Here is a 20,326-nt window from a genome sequence, read left to right as displayed (position 1 = left end):
ACCAGAGCCACAGCAACGCCAGATCCAAGCCTCGTCTGCAACCTACACCACAGCTCGCGGCAATGCTGGATCCTTAGCCCACTGAGTGAGGCCAGGGATCGAACCCGCCACCTCATGGTTCCTAGTCAGATTTGTTTCCGATGCGCCACCATGAGAACTCCCAAGAGCTGAAACATTAAGAAACAACTCATCTAGCTCTTAGGTGAGATAGCCCCCAAGAACCATCATCTCCTTGAACCGGCAGTTCCTGCATCCCTCCAAGCCCTCTGCCACCACTGAGACACAGCTGAGACTTTGGAGAGAAAGGAGGCCAGTGGACTTTCCCCATACCTGGAAGGGTTAAGCACTGTGTCAATCTATAGCAAAGGGCACACCCGGTTTGAGGTCCAAGAGGGTGAAGCAATTTATCTCTGAGTCACGGTGCTGAATACACTCTGTTCTACAGAATGTTGGTTAGCAACTGACTTCCAAACACCGTGTCCACTGGCTCTGTGAAACACAACATGTGAAAGTGAGAGGAGCTGCTCCCTTTGACTGAGCATCAGGCAATGAAACAAACCTGACATTGAAATGGATTTGGGTTTTTACCAACAGATGTAGACTCTCAAAAGAAGTGCTGTGTGTGGCAGACTCCATTTTCATGCCAATCATGAGAGCCAGAGGGGAGGGACCAGCCTGGTGCCCCTGGCGAAGGGGCAAAAGAGAGACACTGCTAAGACACTTTCAGTTCAGGAAAAAGGAAAAGAAAAGGAACCCAGTCCCATGGCCCGCTTGTTTTATACGTCATGGCTTTTTCAGAGGCTCTGACTATATGATTAAATTCTTAGGAATTGGCAGGACTTCATACTAATTGGTGTTTTAAAAGAGAACCTTAAAACCCAGTTATCGCAACCGCAGATCCTATTACAAGAGTCCTGTGTTTGTAAGTCGGGAGGAATGAGCAGGCAACTGGGTGAGGCTGTGTGGCTGTGGCTGGGAGAAAGGTGTGATGAGTTGCTGTTTTGTTGCTAGGCAATAGGCTTCATGTGACAACAATTCCCTTCCTCTAAAGAAGGCAGAGTGCTCTTTTTGTGTCATGAAAGCAGTGCATTCTCTTAGTACAAGAAGTACACGTGGAATTTACGCGAATTCATGAGATTATAGCAAACAGTGTTTATGAAAGGGAAGGCTATGCTACATCTTAATTCTGTTGTTTGCTTCCCATTGCCACCCGAGAAACCTTTGGCTCAAAGAGACATGGTTCTTTCCTTTCCTCGTGTGATTACCAATGTCTGGCTTGCCTGGCTACGGTTCGTGTGACTGTGATTCTCGCCAAGCCTCTGAACTTCCCTGATTAAACAGGCCATACACCGCTGAGCTCCTCAACAGGGAACACATCTACATTTGGAAATGTTACTGGGTTTGATTTTATTATTTTATTTTATTTTTAGTTGGGGCGTACATGGAGGTTCCCAGGCTAGGGGTTTAATGGGAGCTACAGCCGCTGGCCTACGCCACAGCCACTGCAATGCTAGATCCCAGCCGCATCTGCGTCCCACCACAGCTCATGGCAATGCCAGATCCTTAACCCACTGAGCGAGGCCAGGGATCAAACTCGCAACCTCATGGTTCCTAGTCGGATTCGTTTCTGCTGTGCCACGACAGGAACTCCTGATTTTATAATCTTAAATTAGCGCATCCTGATGTGAACATGCTATGGTCTCTTCTGTGTTTTTTCTTCTTTTGACTCCCTCCTAATTTAGTGTATGTGTGTCGTGCACTGACTACAGTCTAACCCTAGATCTCCTGCATCCTTACACCCTTAATAGCATCTAACTTGAATGCAGTCAATGCTCAATAAATGCTTGTTGAATAGACGAATGAATGGATGCACAGAGATTAACAGAGTCTTGCATTTTCAATAGATTCCAGGAGGGCTCTCTGGAAGCAGTGAAGCAGTGATTGGTATTACAGTTACTGTAAAAAGAGGCAGAAACCTAACTGGGTTTAATCTATTGATTTATTTTTCTTTTTTAGGACTGTGCCTGTGGCATATGGAAGTTCCCATACTAGGGGTGAAATCGGAGCTGTTGCCGCCGACCTACACCAGAGCCACAGCAACGCCAGATCCGAGCTGCGTCTGCAACCTACACCGAAGCTCGTGGCAATGCCGGATCATGAACCCACTGAGTGAGGCCAGGGATGGAACCTGCAACCTCACGGTTCCTGGTCAGATTCGTTCCCCCTGTGCCACGGTGGGAACTCCAATAGATTTAATTTTGATGTCTGTCTTTCCTCCATAAAATCATATGTTTTACATAGAAATACCAATCAAAAGCCTTCCGGTGCAGATTCAGAACACTGGTATTCTAATTTTAGACCAAAGAGTTAATTCTAAAAACGGAAATGGCTCAAGAACCAGCCCCAGGCAGAATATTTTTCCTAAGGTTAAGTTTTCTCCTAAAGCAGAGTTAGGGCTTTGCTACCATGTTACAACATAATCTGAAAATGTGTCCCTGGCACCAGGAAGTGATATATGTGCTGGTCTTTCTTTTTGACAGTGTAGAAAAATTTTTGGGTGAAGATTGCCTCTTAAATTTCAGAAGATTAAAAAAAGCTTCCCCTACCCCATCCCTGCCACCCTCTAGGACATGGAGTTTTGTTCACAAAGAATAGTTAATACTCATTGAGTGCCAGCTACTGTTCTAAACTCTTGCAGGAATTAATCCCTTTAATCCTCACAACAATTTTAAGAGGCGAATGCTATTATTGTCCATTTAGAGAGGCAGAAACTGAAGCACAGAGAGGTTAAGAAACTTGCCTAAGGACTCTGAATCGAGCATGCAGCAGAACTGAGTTTGCAGCCATGACGGGCTCACTGGGCTGCCCTCTGCTAAGCTTTCTGTGACACCACCTCTGAAACAGAGAAAGGAAAGGACAAGCTAACACACGAACTGTCAGCAGACCAGGTGCGGCCTCTCCACCCACCCGCTGCCTTCCACGCCTGCACTCTTCCTGGCCTTGTTCTGGGCTCCTTGCACCAAGGCTCAAGGGTCTTGCAAATGCAGTGGACGCACGTGCCAGCTCAGCCCCAGAGTCCCTGAGTCCCTGAGTCCCTGAGTCCAGCCTCCCTGGGCCTGACTTGATACCTGTCCGTCCAGACCTGCACTTCAGAGCCTGGGACTCACTTTCACAGAGAACCAGGCAGGCACCCTGACACCAGCTGCCTCGGCTGCATCCTTACAGCCTCAGTAGCATCTAACCGGGCACCTGCCAAGGTCCTTCCCTGCAAGGGCAAGCCTGGGGCTCCACCCAAGGAGACACACTGATGCTTACTACAGAGAGAACATTCTGGCACTCTGGCCCCGCCAAAGGCTGCCCTCTGCCTCAAGGGGTGGGGGTGGCGGCAGACACACACCACACACCCTCACAACATGCTTTTATGTAACAGGGTTGCCTTCTCACAGCTCTCCTTTATCAGCAAACCCTCCTGAAGGTCCAGCCCACACCTGCATTCCAGAGACCACGCAAATCACCGAGTCACTTCCCTCCCTGCTCTAAAAGGCCTTCACTCCCGGAGTGAGTCACAGCAACTGCTCACCCGTCGTCAGCGCTGGGCCCCACCCTTCCCACAGGAAGTGAGAAAGAGTAAACATATAGTTTTTCTCTCGGTGCTGGTGCACATGTTAAAGAGGTGATTTTTAAAAGTGAGAGCGGTTTAAGAGGCAGTGGCTGCCCGGGAGAGGCACAGTCACGGGGCCTGGCAGCAGCCGGCAGACCCCAGGGGACTCCTCTAAACTCTCATGAACGGGCTTTGAAATTCCCGAGCCTGCAGGAGGTGCTTCCCTTTGATTCAGCGTTGCTGTGCCGCCAAGAACGCAGTAGGATCGGGCACTGGGGACACCTGAGACGTGGGGTCAGAGAGGCAGCCCTCAGCCCTCGGGGAGAATTCCAGAGTCGGGGCTGGGTTCTTTCAGCATGAAAAAAAAAAAAAAACCCCAAAGCATCATTTCTTCCATGAACCTCAGCGCCCCACCGCCCTGTGTAAACGAGTGAACATCTACGCACCTCTAGGGCCCAAACAAAGTCAGGTGGGGGTGGTGTCTGAAAGGCCACTGGGGTCCTTGTGATAATACTGATGTACAAGCTGCCACTCAACAGGGCTTATGCTGTGACCACTCCGGGGTTCGAGGACCTCAAATCACCTGCTCTATGCTAACCATCCAATTTAGACAGTCTCCAGCAATGGGGGCAAATCAACATTCCACTCACAGTCTCTCCAGAAAGTCAGACAGCTCTAAACCGTATGAGGCCATCGATAGGTGAGGAGACAGATCAGAGAGCCTAAGTGCGCTGGAGCCACCTGGGGACTTTTAAAACACAAATCGGGGGTAGGAGCTGAGGGTCCGCATTTCTCCCAAGGCTGCTGGTCCAGGATCACACTTTTGAGTATGTGGGGTACCAGACAGTACTCGAGAGGGGATGGGTCAGTGGACCCTGGCAGCCAGGGAGGCCTCCTGGCACACGAGGGGCTGAGATGAGCCCTGGTGGGGAGACTGGGTGGAGAGGAGAGTAAAGACACTCCAGACCCGCCATAAGGCAGTGGGTGACCCGGTGAGTCGTCATGTATGGCAACTGCCCCCAGTTCCAGGACGGGACATCCTTGGGGGCGTGGGAGGGCTGGAAAGGCTAGGAGTTTGGGGGCCTCTGCAATTTAGTCGCTGGGACACTAGGCAGGTTGGAGAGATGGGTAGTGACACCAATCCCTCAGGACTGGATGAGACGATGTATTAAGTGCTCAGTACGGCGCCTGGCACAGCACAGCAGCCGAGAGAGAGAGAATCCTTGATGCTGCCGCTGTCGTCGTCGTCATCATCGCTGTTATTATCACCATCGTCAGCGGAAGCAGAGGAGCGCTATGTCCCCGTTTACTTCTGAGCCTTGGGCCAACATATCCCCGAACAGACGGCTCCCGATTGAGGCAGCAGCCCCCTTCTTTTCATGAGCGGCCCTTGGGGTGCACGGCAGCCCACGCTGCTGGGACAGAGGGGAGAACTGCATGGCTGGCCGCGACAAGAGGGCAGAAGGACCTAGTTCCCAGGGCCTCGCAAGGACAGAGACTGTCCCTGCTCCTGGACACAAACAGGGGAAAAGACTCAGGGTACTCCTTGGGACTAACTTACAGGTGGAAGAAGTTACTTTAAAATATCCTAAACAAGGGAGTTCCCATTATGGCTCAGAGGGTTAAGAACCTGACTAGCATCCATGAAGATGTGGATTCAATCCCTGGCCTCACTCAGTGGGTTAAGGATCTGGTGATGCAGTGAGCTGTGGTGTAGGTCACAGATGCTGCTCAGATCTGGCACTGCTGTGGCTGTGATGTAGGCTGGCAGCTGTAGATCCAATTCAACCCCCTAGCCTGGGAACTTCCATATGCTGCAGGTAGGACCCTTAAAAAAAAAAAAGGGAGTTCCCGTCGTGGCTCAGTGGTTAACGAATCTGACTAGGAAGCACGAGGTTGCGGGTTTGATCCCTGGCCTTGCTCAGTAGGTTAAGGATCCTGCGTTGCCGTGAGCTCTGGTGTAAGGTCACAGACGCGGCTGGGATCCCGCGTTGCTGTATCTGTGGTATAGGCCAGTGGCTACAGCTCCGATTTGACCCCTAGCCTGGGAACCTCCATATGCCACAGGAGTGGCCCAAGAAAAATGGCAAAAAGACCAAAAAAAAAAAGGAAAAAAAATCTGAAACAAGCTTGTCCTTACACTAAAGTGTCACCACATGGCAGACTCCATTTCTGCCACAGGCTACCGGGACACCCTTGACCTGTTCTAACCTGAGGTACACAGACCGGGATGGGGACTTCCCAGGGGCAGGTTTTCTGGGGTCGGGTATCTCCAGGGCCGGCCGGGCCACACGTGGCCCCACGACAGCAGGAGCTGGGCTGCATGCAGCCACTGAGGCGCCCTGAGCAGAGAGCGGGGAGTTCACGCCTCCACATATTTCCCTGAGAGCTGACCCAGGAGATAAACACGGTGTCAGGCAACGCCAGGCTCCGGCCAGGCCAGACGGCTCTGGAAGAGCAACTGGGAATGTTGATGAAATGCGCAGAATCTACACGGCCATGACTTATCTTCCCCAGTCTCTGGCACTTTTTAATCCTTATTTTTTATCTCCTCCCTTCTTTTTAACAGGGCAGAACAAACAATCTTAAAGCCAGTTGGCTGAGCTTTGTGTTTCCCTCAGATGGGTTTGTACGTGAAAGGATGAAGTCTTCACGCGGGTGCATCAGCGCTACTCCAGTTCTTATCTGTTCTTTTACGGCTTTAGCCAACATGCAGAGATGTCTCCCAGTTTCAGAGGCAAAGGGACACACAAGACCACCCCTTGTGTCCCCTGTTCTCCTGGCACTGGCTGGAGAGCCCCATCACCTACGGCCTGCTCCTCCCCACCCTCCTGAGAAGCCCCGCCCCAGAGCCGCCCCCATCCCAGGAGGCTCCTGCGGTGGCCTCTTGCTGACCAAAGTTTGCCAGCCAGGAGCCCCTCCCACCCCTGGACTCCCTGATCCCAGGTCTCAGTCCAAGATGACAACCTAGTCATCTCACCCTCGTTTACCCGAGGGAGGAGGCCTCCCAGAGGCCCCCCACCCTCTCCTTGGGTCACATATGCATTTTATCATTTATTGAGTCAAGCTGGCAGAGGGCGGGCAGTTAGTAAATGGAAGACTCGCTGATATAAACAACCGAGGCTTAGTGAAACAACTGAGTAGCAACCACAGGCCAGGCCCAGGGCAAGGGTGCTGGGTCTACAGAGACGAGCAAGATGCAGTCCCTGACTCTGGCTGTTTCTAGGGGACTGTGGACACTTGACAAAGGATTTGTTATCAAACTGAGGGTGACGACAGTAGAAGGGAGAAGAGTGAGCTCCACACCCTAGAACACGAGAGGGAATGGCTGACTCTGCCCTGGAGAGGTGGAGACCTCACGGAGCAGGTGACGTTGGGCTGTGCTGGGATCTGAATGTGTCCCCCTAATTTGTATGTTGAAACCGTGACCCTCCAACGATGACGGTGTTGGGAGGTGGGGCCTTTTGGGGGGGTGGTTTACGAGGGACGAGCCCTGGTGAACGGGCTTAGTGCTCCCATCAGAGGGGCTCTGGAGCCACCCGTCCCCACGTCCGGCACATGGGGACACGGCGGGAAGGGGTCAGTTATCCACCCAAACCAGCCATGCTGGTGCCCGACCTCAGGCCTCCAGCCCCAGCGCTGTGACAAATCGGTCTGTCATTTATAAGCCGGCCTGAGGCGACCACAACGGGCTGATTCTTCGGGCCCCAGTGGAGGTCTGCCAGCGGGAGAAGAGGAGAAGGGCTGCGTCGGGCAGTGAGAGAAGGACGCGGGGCCAAGAGGCGGCGGGACAGGATGTGGCCTCTGGGAAGAGCATCCGGGCTGGCCGGAGCGCAGGGGGAAAGGCACCCCGAGGCTGATCCAAGGAGTCCGAACCTTGTCCTGTGGGCCGTAAGGAGCTAAATGGGGACCTCGGCGGCTCTCATGATGGGACCCTGAGACTTGACAGGAGGTGGGGTGGAGTCACGGAGGGTCCCGGGAAGCTGAGGGGTCCCCGGTGAGGAAGGCCTGTAGTGCCTCGTACAGCGCCCCGCACGCCCAGGCACACAGCAGGTTTTGGTACGTAGGTAACTCACCCCACGCGGCACAGGTGACAGGAATACTGCAGCAAACGGCCACTCAGCCTAACCGCCTGCTGACCTTCTCCAGGTGACCACGCACATCACGCTGTGAAGCCCAGTCCTTCCCCAAGGCCTTATTACATGACCTCCGCACAGGAAGCATGGCCTCAAAGGAAATGGGTTTGCCTGGGGAACAAACCCACGAGAAATCTGGTGGTGCTGAGCGAATACTGAACAAGGCTTCTTCACGGGTGCGTATGGTCACTCCCTGGCCCCGAGGGGGGTGCTAAGGGGACAGCCCAAATCAAAGCTTAGGTTTCACTGGAGACAAAAGTCCTAGAAGAACCTTGATTCACTAAATTTAAACGACTCTACCACAGAGGAAGTCACCGAGTCAAGTTACCTCTTGACTTTCACGAACAGGCTGTTGGATCTGTGTGCAGTCAAGGCTGGATTTACAGAGAAAGTGGGGCACGAGTTTTGGGCCTGTCACTTGCATGGCCCCCTGCAAAGGGCCTTAGCTAAATTTTACATTCATAATTTTATACATATATTTTTGGAGGGGGGCAGAAATAAAACCTGGACCTGTCCCTGGGTATATTTCCAACCTGAATGTAACACTAATCACGAGCGGTAAGCAACGAGAATCTTGGTACTAGTCAAGCATTTTATGACTCGAGGTGGCTCCTAATGCAAGGCTGCTCCAATGGAAAGAACGCGGACTTGGGCTCCCCGTGCGGCAGATTCGGACTTCAACAGATACTTGATCTCAAAAAGTAAATTTATGCTGCCAGATCCAACTTTTCAGAATCGTTTTTTTCAAAGTGAGGCACAATTGGCTCAGTAAAGGTGACTGGACAGACTGCATCGCACCCAGTGGGTTCCTGCTAAGTGTTTAATGATTGGACGGTAGCAATTTTGGTACAAAGGTATTAGCTCTAGCATGCTTAAAGTCCTCGTGTTTTTGTGTTGCTTTAATGAGTTCAAAAATACGAAGTTAAGTCAGAAAGAGAAAGACAAACACCATACGATATCACTTATATCTGGAATCTAATATACAGCACAAATGAACCTATCTACAGAAAAGAAACAAACTCGTGGCATGGAGAACAGACTTGTGGTAGCCAAGGGGGAGGGGGAAGGAGTGGGGGGACTGGGAGTTTGGGGTTGGTAGATTCAAACTATTGCATTTGGAATGGATGAGCAATGCGATTCTGCTGTATAGCACAGGGAACTATATCTAATCACTTGTGATGGAAGGTGATGGTGGATAATGTGAAAAAAAAAAGAATGTATATAAATGCATCACTCGGTTGCTTTGTGTGTAGCAGAAATTGACAGAACATTGCATAACAACTATAATAAAAATTTTTTTAAATGCAAAAACGTTGCAAGAGTAATTCGAAGAACTTGTTAGTTCTTGAACAATTTCAGAGTAAAGTGTAGGCATGATTTCTTCTTAGTGCCTGAAAAACATGAGTGTATATGGCCTTCAGACAAGAATGATCTACTACATAACTACGAAGTAACCATCAAGACCAGGAAATCAGCGCTGGAATATTACGACTACCACCAACTCCATTCAAGTTTCACCAACTGTCCTGATAACATTCTTCATAGCTAAACGATCTGATCAGGATTAGGCACTTCATCTAGTCGGGTTTCTCTAGTCTCCTTCAGTCTGGAATGGTTGCTAATCTTTCCTTGTCTCTCAAAACACTGATATTTTGAAGGTTATAGGCCAATTTGTAGAATGCTCCTCAAATTGGGTATGTCTGATAGGTTCTCATAATTAGACTCGGATCAGGCATTTTTGGTAGGAATTTCTCAGAAGTGATTCATGTTCTTGCTGCATGCTATCAGGTGACACATGAGTTTCTTTGTCCCATTATCAATTATATTAATTTTTTTGGACAGCTCCCACCTCTGGTTTATTTGTACACGTAGCACAGGAGGACACCAGCCTCAGGCAGAGAGCAGCCCAGGAAGATACCAGTCCTTCTTTCCTCACACTGGTAGATGGAGCCCTTACTCAGGACCCTTCATGGGCCACAGGCACCTTTAGGGGGCCTGAGCTGGAGCCAGAACTGAAGCTGGTGCTGGAGCCTAGTTTGAGTGTTGGCCTTGGCCTTTGGCCGGTAGAGCTTGAGGCCCTTGGGGCTGCAGGCACCAGGCTGCTTCCTGAGTTTGGGATATTGGGCTTCACAAGAACCTTCAGCGCCTTGGCATATGCGCCCTCATGCCTCAGCATTGTTGACCTGCATCTTCTCTGGGCCCTTCCTATGCTTCTGGCAAAGCACATGTCCCTCATAAATTTCAAGTCTTAAGATTCACAGCTTCATGGTTTCTCAATGCACTTCTGTGCCATTTTCAGGATTGCCTGTGCATGAGTGGCTCTTGGACTTGGCATGTCTGCACTGTGGCCACAGCAATGATGTTACTTTTTTTTTTTTTTTGTCTTTTGTCTTTTGTTGTTGTTGTTGTTGCTATTTCTTGGGCTGCTCCCGCGGCATATGGAGGTTCCCAGGCTAGGGGTTGAATCGGAGCTGTAGCCACCGGCCTATGCCAGAGCCACAGCAACTCGGGATCCGAGCTGCGTCTGCAACCTACACCACAGCTCACGGCAACGCCGGATCGTTAACCCACTAAGCAAGGGCAGGGACCGAACCCGCAACCTCATGGTTCCTAGTCGGATTCGTTAACCACTGCGCCACGACGGGAACTCCTGATGTTACTTTTGATTAGGGATTCAGGTGGTATCTGTCAGGTTTTTCACCACTAACTTATTTTCTCTTTGTTTGAGACTATGCAAATATCTCATTTTATTTATCTCATCAAACTTTTATTTACTTGGTTTAGCATTCATTGAAGCTTTCTGTTTAAATTAATTATTACTATGATGGTTACCAGAAGGTGATTTGCTATCATTCCATCTGCACTTATTGGCTGGCATGCTACTGTGAGTTTAAGGTGTCTCTCCTGTCTGTCTGTCTATTTACTTACCTATAGTGCTTCCATACTTTCTAGGCCAATAAGATGTTCCTGGCTCATCTTTGACGTTCCCTGACTCAGCCTCAGGGTCAGGAAATCCTGGCTGCTTTCAGTAAATAATTGGCTTTACAAACCAAGGTTTTGGTGTAAGGTGTGCTCATTGCTATTGGGGTGTCATTGCTTTAGGTTCTCAACAGTCTGCAGCTGAAAATATATGTGTACACATACATAAGTAAATTCTGAAAACCATCAGTATATATTAATACCTCTGGTTACAACGTGATACAACATGGTTCGTTTCCTCTTTTAGTATTTGCGTTTTTTTGTGGGAGGTGTTTCTCTTTCTAATTTTTTCTTCTTTCTCATATAGATGATCACAGAATATTGGGTAGAGTTCCCTGTGCTATACAGCAGGTCCCCATTGGCCAGTCATTCCACAGACCAGAGTGTGCACATGCCAATCGCCAACCCCCAGTCCATCCCTCCCCCCACCTGTCCCCTTTGGTAACTGTAAATTTGTTCTCAAGGTCTGCGAGTCTTCTTTCCATATTTGTAACACCCCTTTTCAACAGTGAGGACCTGGCTCCCATTATCCTCAATATATTTACTTATTTGCTCAATTTCTTTGTATGGAAGCAGTCTCTTGACTCTGCCAGGCCACTGTCCTGCCCAGTACATCTGTGTGTGAGCCACGGCTCCCAAGTGCTTTGAAAATGAATATTAAGTCAGGAAAGTCTTGCTTTGTTTTTAGAATGGGAATATGATGGATTGTATACACCTCATATTTATAGATCAGCAATGGTAGCAACACACATCAGTTTAAGAAGGTGACTTTAGAAATTCTAATTTTATGTTGTTCACTTTTTTACACTGAAGTATAGCTGATTTACAATGTTGGGTTAGTTTCAGCTGTACAGCACAATAATTCAGATATATATAAATTTTCCCTTATAGGTTACTACAAAATATTGAATATAGTTCCCTGTGCTATACAGGAGGTCCTTGTTGGTTTTCTATTTTACACATAATAGTGTGTATATGTTCATCCCAAATTCCCAATTTATTCTTTTCCCCTTTGGTTTGTTTTCTAAGTCTGTGAGTCTATTTCTGTTTTGTAAATAATTCATTCATGTCCTTTTTTTTTCCAGATTCCACATATAAATAATTTCATATGGTATTTGTCTTTCTCTATTTGGCTTATTTCATTTAGAATGAAAATCTCTAGGTCTTTCTGTGTTGCTACAAAAGGCATCATTTCATTTATTTTTTATGGCTAACATTCTAATACACACGCACACTCACCCCACATCTTCTCTATCCATTCGTCTGCATGTCTCTCACTTTTCAAAGGCAAACTTCATGACAAACTTTATCCACAGGGACGAAGTAGGACTTCTTAAAATCCCTAAACCTCTAGGTTACTGAAATAATTAGGTCTTGCTGGTTTAAATGTGCATTTAAAGAGAGGTTTGTTGTATTCTATCTAGTATTTTAGATGCTTTGTAGTAAGAGTGTTTTCAATTAGGTTATCCACCCTTGCTACCAGCAATTTCAGTCCTGAACACCGAGTCTGAAAATACCTTAACTGAGTAATTACTTTGAAAGATACACTTCTACTGGCAAGTGAGTTGTTATGTAGCCAGGTGTAGAATGTATGCCACTGGTTCTCCCATGGAAACTTCCAGGTTTTGGAGAATGCCTGGGGAAACTCTAGACAACAGCTAGACACCATGCATGCTTTTTCAAGGTCTGCCCATCTTGACAACATACCCCTAGTGGTGTGAGGCGGCTCCTTCCTAAAAGGCTTTTCCTGCACCTGGTGAAGCTTCCCTATCTATCTCTGTCTCTCTACAGCTATCTGGCATCTACCTATCCATCCATCCATCTCCCTTTAGTCAAGACTCCCACAGCAATCACCATGTTTCAGCCAGTGATCTCTGTCATCTGAGCGAGCTTTGAAGGTGAGCTTGTGACCAAGGACTAAGTGAAGGTATCTAATGATTGTTGCTGTTAGCCAGAGGAAGGTTTATCTTACATCCCAGGCATTTTTAGGATTCCTGCTGTTGAAACACCCCCTGCCTCCCACTCATGAACCATCCTGCCCAGACCCACCGGTGCGGTATAATCCTGTTTTACTGTCAAGGGAATAATCAAGATTCCCCAGTGCAAGGCACAGCAAATGGCCATGAACATGTCTGCATTTCATTCTGACAAATTCTGAGTTACACAGCCTTTGAACACAATCATCATAGAATCAGTATCCAGCACCTACCCTAACTCAGATGTACCTCTGAACTGACCTTTAACTGTTCAATCCATGGTGTGCATTTCTTATGCTCTACTGATTCTTTTGGCAGGAACGCTGAGCCTACATCTTATCTGTAGCGTTTATGTTAAAACATGCCCCTTTAGAGATTGTAGCATTCTGTGATGTGGACTCACTGGCTAGGACCTTGGATGAGCCATTACTATAAAGTAAAGGAGAGAGCCTTATCATGTTTCTCAGTAAAGTGAGCAATGTCAGTAAAAAAAAAAAAAAATCCTTAAACGTGCAGTTTTTAGATAAAAGGCCAAGTCTAAAACACACTGTAACACTGCAGGTATTAAGTGTGGCAATTATTCCCTAGGCTGCCGAAACCATCTGTTTCATGTCAGAGAACAAGGACTGATGTCTGGCAGAAAAATTTCCCCAAAGGGCCACAAGTTCAGCAGAAGTTCTAACCGTGGGGGAAGCAGAGACAGGAAAATACCTTAGCACAGGAAGTATGAGGACCAAGCAGCACCACCACTCGGGAGAATCGCACACGACGAGATCCGAGTCTTCCACCTTTCTTCCTTTAGTAGAGCGTGGACAGCCAGTCCCAGACTCCAGCAGGCGGCTTTTCTGACACCCTCGTAACTTCCTTCAGGCTCCATACTACCTGCAGGGTGGTGATCAAATGCTTTAGTGTGGTCCTCAGGCTGCTGGGTTCCGACTGCATCCACCTCCCCAAACTCCCGCAGCCGGAGCCCTCGAGCCTGGTTTTGCCTGCGATCTCCATCACCTTCTCCCACTCCAGCCCTTGCACGATGCTTAAATTCCCCTGCGGTAGAACTGAGTTCTCAGCTGCATATCTTCTTGCTTATCTGTCATCTCCTCTAGACCCCAGCCAGTCACAGCAGCTACCATGACTAATTCATATTTATTTGTGTGCTTGGGACACAGAAAGAAATTCAGAATAATTTGTTGAATGAATGGATGAATGAATGCATGCTTGAAAAGGGCCATTTAAAATGTAGATTCTGGAGTTGCGTCATGGCGCAGTGGTTAACGAATCCGGCTAGGAACCACGAGATTGTGGGTTCAATCCCTGGCCTTGATCAGTGGGTTAACGATCCGGCGTTGCCGTGAGCTGTGGTGTAGGTGGCAGACACGGCTCAGATCCATGTTGCTGTGGCTGTGGTGTAGGCTGATGGCTACAGCTCCCATTAGACCCCTATCCTGGGAACCTCCATATGCCATGGGAGTGGCCCAAGAAAAGGCAAAAAGACAAAATAAATAAATAAATAAATAAAATGTAGATTCTCATTGGCTCAGAATCCAGGGTCGAGGCTGTGTTCACTCGCTTTGCAATAGTGGAGGGCACTTTTGTGACCTGCTACTGTTTGGTCCCTTAGTTTTGTCAACAGAGGATGTTGTATTGGGGCAACAGTAAAGAAGTAGGGGGCAGTCAGGTTTTCAAGAACAGCCCTTGATTGGAGTAAAAAATAATCTGAGCCAATCACACTCTAAATTACTCTTGCTGGCAATGAAAAGAATTAAAAGGATGAATCAAAATGACTATATTGAGCAATACTGGCATCAGCATTTATTACACTATAGGCTCAGCTACTGCTAATTCCTCACCTCTACGACACAGGTCCTATTAAAGGGTGCTAAGTCTAAAAGTACATGTTAATATGGTAAAAAAAACAAAGTGGGTTTGTCTCAGAGTTCCCACGGTGGTGCAGTGGGTTAAGAACCTAACTGCAGAGGCTCAGGTTGGTGCAGAGGCATAAAGGATCCAGTGTTGCCACAGAGGCACAGGTTATAGCTGTGGTTGGGATTCAACCCCTGGCCTAGGAATGTCCGTATGCTGCGGGAGTGGACGTAAATAAATAAATTAAAAAGTGGGCTTGTCTTCTTTTTCTATTGAATTGGCTGCTTATTTGATGGAATCAATAATCCAAACAGGTATTTAGATATCAAGTACATGTTACCTAAGACACACACTTCTGAATTAGGAAAAAGTAGTTCCATTTAAATTCAAAACATTTATTTAGACGTAATAATCTGCAAATTTCTGGAGACTTGGTTTACTTAAAACATATTTGGATGTGTCAGTTTGCAAAGTTCACATATTTCTGTAGTAATATCTACTGCCAGCTTACTATGCAACACACATGCAAACAGCACATTTTATAACTTTATATTTGAAAAGACTTAAAATCTTTTCTGCATAACCAGCAATGATGAAAACAATGTTAATTGATTATGCATGATCAATCAACAAAAATGAATTGCTTTTTAAATTCTTCTTTGACGCACCCATGGCATACGGAAGTTCCCAGGCCAGGCATCGAGTCTGAACTGGAGCTGCAACCTATGCCACATTTGTAGCAATGCTGGATCCTTAAACCACTGCACCTGTGCCTCCACAGAGACAAGCCAGATCATTAATCCTCTGTACCACAGTGAGAATGCTAAAAGTGAATTGCTTTAAAAGGGAAAAACATCCTCTGAATTATATAGTTTTAAAATGCCTTGTTTTTTGTTAATGCATAGTTGTTCCTGTTCTTAGTTTTGTTTTTTTTTTTTTTTTTTCTTTTCTGTCCTGCCAGACCAAATCCTTTTCAAGAAGAATTAAGGCCAGAGTTAGAGCTTGGGATCAGTAAGAAAGAACAGGAGTTCCCGTCATGGCGCAGCGGAAACAAATCTGACTAGGAACCATGAGGTTGCGGGTTTGTTCCCTGGCCTCGCTTGGAGGGTTAAGGATCCAGTGTTGCTGTGAGCTGTGGTGTAGGCTGCAGACACAGCTCAGATCCTGTGGCTGTGGTGCAGGCTCGCAGCAACAGCTCCAATTAGACCACTAGCCTGGGAACCTCATATGCCGCGGGTGTGGCCCTAAAAGGACAAAAGACAAAAAAAAAAAAAAAAAAAAAAAAAAAAAAAAAGTAAGAAAGAACAGGCTATCACTACCATAAAAATACAGTCTATTTCCCTAACGCCTACTTGTGAATCAGGTTACTCTGTAGAAAGATCTATTGAAGAATAACCTGTCTTAGACCTAATAGATTTTTAGTAACTATTTGTTAAATGAATGACAGACACAAAGCTGAAGCTGATATTTGGAAATGCTGTTCCGAAAGTTTCAATAAGGGTGTTTAAAGTTACAGGTGCTAACAAAAGGTCTTGATGACTACGAATGCAGCACTGTCAACGGAGCTGTGCAGAAGGAACAATACAGGGGTGAGTATCACAGCTACGTGCTTTCCTTCAGTCAAGGAAAAGGGCATGAAAGAGGACATTTTTTAATATCTCTGTACACCAGACAATAATGTGGGAACGTCACAGATCTCACTTCATCCTCTCTGCAAAGCAAGCTACAGATAAGGATAATCGGTTTCAAAGAAGTCTAGAAACTCGCACATCAAGACAGAAGAGGGTGGTGGGCTGGGATCTGGAGCCTCGGAGCCACTGCCATGTCTTGTACTTGGAATTTCTTTCACGTGGTTATGGTAACTCTGTGGGGAAAGTGTAGAAAAAGTGTTTGAAAGGCAGTCTTGAAACCAGTTTGCTTCTTGGTTCCTAACCAAGTGGACTTAAGTGAGGCCATCTGGTAACCGCTCCAGTCTCCATATCAACGGGCACAGCAGAATTCAAAATCTTTTCCAAAGCTTTGCAGTGCAGGTTTAATACGGTTTGTTGTTCAGGAGAAGGAGAGGCCGTTAAGATCCCTGACACCATCCGTTTCCTTTCCTAGCAATCCTTTCTTAAACATCTTCCTGGGAAACTATGACACTTACTGACTGATCTCAACTTCTTTTGTGCCAGACGAGGCTGAATGTCCAGTTAGATAAGGTAAAGAAAAAAGAAACTAGAGAGCTTAGTACCAAAGGGCACAAACGTTGAAGTCAGACCACCTTGGGTATAAATCCCAGCACTGACATCCTATTAATGTGTGGCTTCAGTCAAGTTATTCTGTCCCTCTGAGCCTTAGTTTCCCTTTCTGTAAAAAAGAAATTAAAATGGTACCTAAGGCATGAGGATTTTGTAAAGATTAAAAGAAATGCCTATTAAACATTTACAATGCCTGGCTTCACTGAAAATACTTAACGATGACAACTGTTTACTGATGTTGTTCCATAGCTGCTAAGTTATATTCTTTGTATATATCTAACTGCAAACGATCCAGGGCTGTGGGCTCAGGAATCCCAAAGGTTGCAGGGGCTTTGCCATCAGAGGTGATTGGAAGGAGGAAACGGGACTCCTAAAGTGAGTTCCCATCCAACAGGGTGTGATGGCTTCATATGGTCCTTTTTACTTACCTTTTTAAGCATGGTGGGATTTTCCGTTCATCACACTTTGTGCTTATTCAGTAACTTTCACCAAAACCGGCCTGTCACCAAAATGAGAGAAACTTGAAACTCAGAGAAGCAATACCACCTGACGGATGGGAAGCAGGGAAAGCCAAACGTGACTGATCACGACATGGGGACAAGGTGGAAACGAGACCCTCTGGAGCTGCCTAGGGCGTGTTCCTTCCTCTGGCTTCAGAGAAGGGTAACAGTCGTCACCCGGGGACGGGGACGAGTGGACGGGAGGCGGCGCCACAGCAGGACGACGGCCTCAGAGGGCTGGTGGCCTTAGTCGGCTGGTTTAGCGACAGGTGCCCTAAGGGTGGCAGAGGGAGCTGACCAGCGCTCCTACACAGGAAATGACACTCGAGCTGTTTCGGGCTCGTGTCTGATAAGGTTCTCGCAGTTTCTGCCATGTGGCTTCTAAGAGGCAGGCCATGTGGCCACCCCCTCCCAGAAGCGTGAATTAGTTTGGTTCTTAGCAGCCCCTTTCGGCCACGCAGTCTCTTCCATTAAAATGTAACCCAACCGACGTTGCAGAGTGGGCGCCGCGGCCTCAAAGGACCTGCCGAAGACGCCCCAGCCCGGGCACGCTGGACCGCACATCCCCGGGCCGCCGCCGGGCCGCGCCGGAAGCGCGCCTCCCCGGGCCTCGGCCCCGCCCCGCGGCGCTCGCCTGCGTGTCCTCACCCGCGGCCGGCCAATCAGGGCGCACGACCAAAATAGCGCCGTATAAATGCGTGCGGGCAGGCGCGGCCGGCTCAGAGCCGCGCGCCGGGCAGGGGTGCGCGCGCAGGTGAGCGGAGCGGGGCCAGGACACCTGCAGGGAGGGGCGTCCCCGCCTTCCCTCCCCTCCCTCCTCCCCCCTCCCCCTCCCCGCCGCGCACCTGCTTCCGCTCAGCCTGGGCGGGGCAGGTCGTCAGCAGCTGCTCCGAACACTCGCAGAATCTGAGTTTCTGTGTAACACGGGGCGGCCAGGCTTCACTTGGGCAGAACTCATCGCTACACTCCTCTAACCGGTTTCCTCTTCGGAAAGAAGTGCCAGCCGCAACCTGCAGGCTTGGGAAATCAAAGGACATGTTCAAAGAGCAGACCCGCAATAGAGTTTCCAATGGTGTCCTTGTCCCGATAGAGCAGAAGTTAATTTAGCTGGTGCTGAGCCCTGGAAGAAGTAAAAAATGAATGGACGCGTCACCAGCCTCTGGGAGCTGGCTCACAATTGTGGGTGGGAGACAGAAAGGTCCACGCTCAACTAAGGCTGGAGGTGATAAGATAGACATCCTTCCCAGGAAGAAATGATAAATTCTGGGAGGGATTTCTCAGGGCATCTTTCTAGGAGGTGGTGACTTGTGCTAGGTGGAAAAACAAAGGCTTTGGCGTCGTACACACCTGGGTTCCAGCCTCTGCTCAGGTCACACAACCACTCTGAAAATGAACACATCAGCAAACCTCGGAGTGGTCCCATCTTTAAGATGTAGATAACAGTACATGTCCCATAGCATATTTTTAAAGAGCACCCTCCCATCATGTTAGTTTCTCTTTCGTGTTCCTCCCTCCCTCTCTCCCTTCCTCCTTTTTGTTCTGTCCTTCATTTTCTTTCTTGTCTCCCTCATTCCTCATCTTTCTTCCTTTTTGTCTAATTGAGGTATAACTGTCACATAATAAAGTGCACAGATCTTAAGAGGACAGCCTAGTGAACTTTTAGACATGTAATCAGCTCCCAGATCAAGACATAGGTGTTTTCATCACCCTAGGTTTCCTTGACCTGTTCCTTCCCAGTCAATACTTAACACCCCAGAGGTAATTACTATTCGGACATCTATTACTATGTATTAATTTCGTCTGTTCTTAAACTTCATATGATTGCAGTCAAGCAATGTGCTTTTTCTGTCTGATTTTTTTGACCCAACATCATGCATGGTATTGCATATGTCAAGTTTGTTTACTGCTGCATAGTAGTCTATTGCATGACTATGCAACAATTGATTTATCCATTCTACCATTGGTAGGCATTTTGGGTTTTGGTTATTATGAATGAAGCTGCTGTGAACATTCGTGTGGTCTTTTGGTGAAAAAGTGTTGAGCGTATGTGAATGAGCAGAATTTTTATGTCGTAGGATAGGCGTATGTTTAGTTTTAATAGACACTGCCTAACAGTTTCCCCCCAAAGCTGATTCGGTATATGAGTTACTTTCGTCACATCCTTGCCATCCGTTGACATCAACAGTTTTTGGGGAAAAAAAATTTTTTTTTTTTTTTTTTGGCCGTACCAGTGGCATGTGGAAATTCCTGGGCCAGGGATGGAAACTGCAGTTTCGACTTGTGCCACAGTTGCAGCAACGCCAGATCCTTAACCCACTGTACCACAATGGAACTTCTGAAATAAAAAGTTATTGATGAGTATGTAGAAATTTCTCCTTGTGGTTTTCATTTGTTTTTCTCTAATGAATAATGATGCTGAACCCTTAACTAAGTTATTGGCCTTTTGGGTTACTTATTTTTCTGAAATGATTGTTCAATCTTCTATTTTTTAATAGGTTCTTCTATCTTCTTCCTTCTGTTTCTAGGAATGCTTTATCCTTTCTGTATATGAGTCTTTTGTTAGGCATATATAACATGAATATATTTTTCCGTCTTATTCAGTTTCTTATGATGTCTTTAATCTGTGTGTATGTATGTATGTATTTTTGTCTTTTTAGGGCTGCTCCTGTGGCATATGGAAGTTCCCAGGCTAGGGGTTGAATTGGAGCTACAGTTGTCGGCCTACACCACAGCCACACCAACATGGGATCCAAGCTGCATCTGTAATCTACACCACAGCTCATGGCAATGCCGGATCCTTAATCCACTGAGCGAGGACAGGGATCGAATCCCTTTTCTCATGGATACTAGTTGGTTTCGTTACCACTGAGCCACAACGGAACGCCTATTGTATTTTGTTTTTAAGTGAACATACAATAACACTGAGTTTTTAAAAATTGTTTTAAAAAAATCTACGGTGCTATGAGGTTTGCCACATGTAGGGTATAAGCACCACCATAATCAGGGTCCAGAACAGTTCCACCCCCCACAGCTC

The 20,326-nt window shown here is 47.4% G+C and overlaps 1 long non-coding RNA gene across 4 annotated transcripts in view; it reads right to left on the bottom strand.

Annotated features, from left to right (window-relative positions):
- Window positions 1-19,992, bottom strand: part of LOC100521937 — a 49,449-nt gene extending 29,457 nt beyond the window's left edge. For 2 of the 4 annotated variants that reach the window (XR_002342336.1, XR_001305865.2), the window contains exons 1-2: window positions 17,221-17,884; window positions 13,404-13,574 (exon numbers count right to left, since the gene is read on the bottom strand). This is a non-coding gene — a long non-coding RNA (uncharacterized LOC100521937). Of the gene's footprint in view, window positions 1-13,403; window positions 13,575-15,836; window positions 16,417-17,220; window positions 17,885-18,137 lie in introns of those variants that run through there. The other 2 variants (XR_001305866.2, XR_300618.3) reach the window with 2 other exon arrangements.

This window comes from Sus scrofa, chromosome 1 (genome assembly GCF_000003025.6).
Source record: "Sus scrofa isolate TJ Tabasco breed Duroc chromosome 1, Sscrofa11.1, whole genome shotgun sequence".
Taxonomy (NCBI): domain Eukaryota; kingdom Metazoa; phylum Chordata; class Mammalia; order Artiodactyla; family Suidae; genus Sus; species Sus scrofa.
Note: the sequence above shows the minus strand (reverse complement) of the source record. Positions and strands in the feature narration are given on the sequence as shown.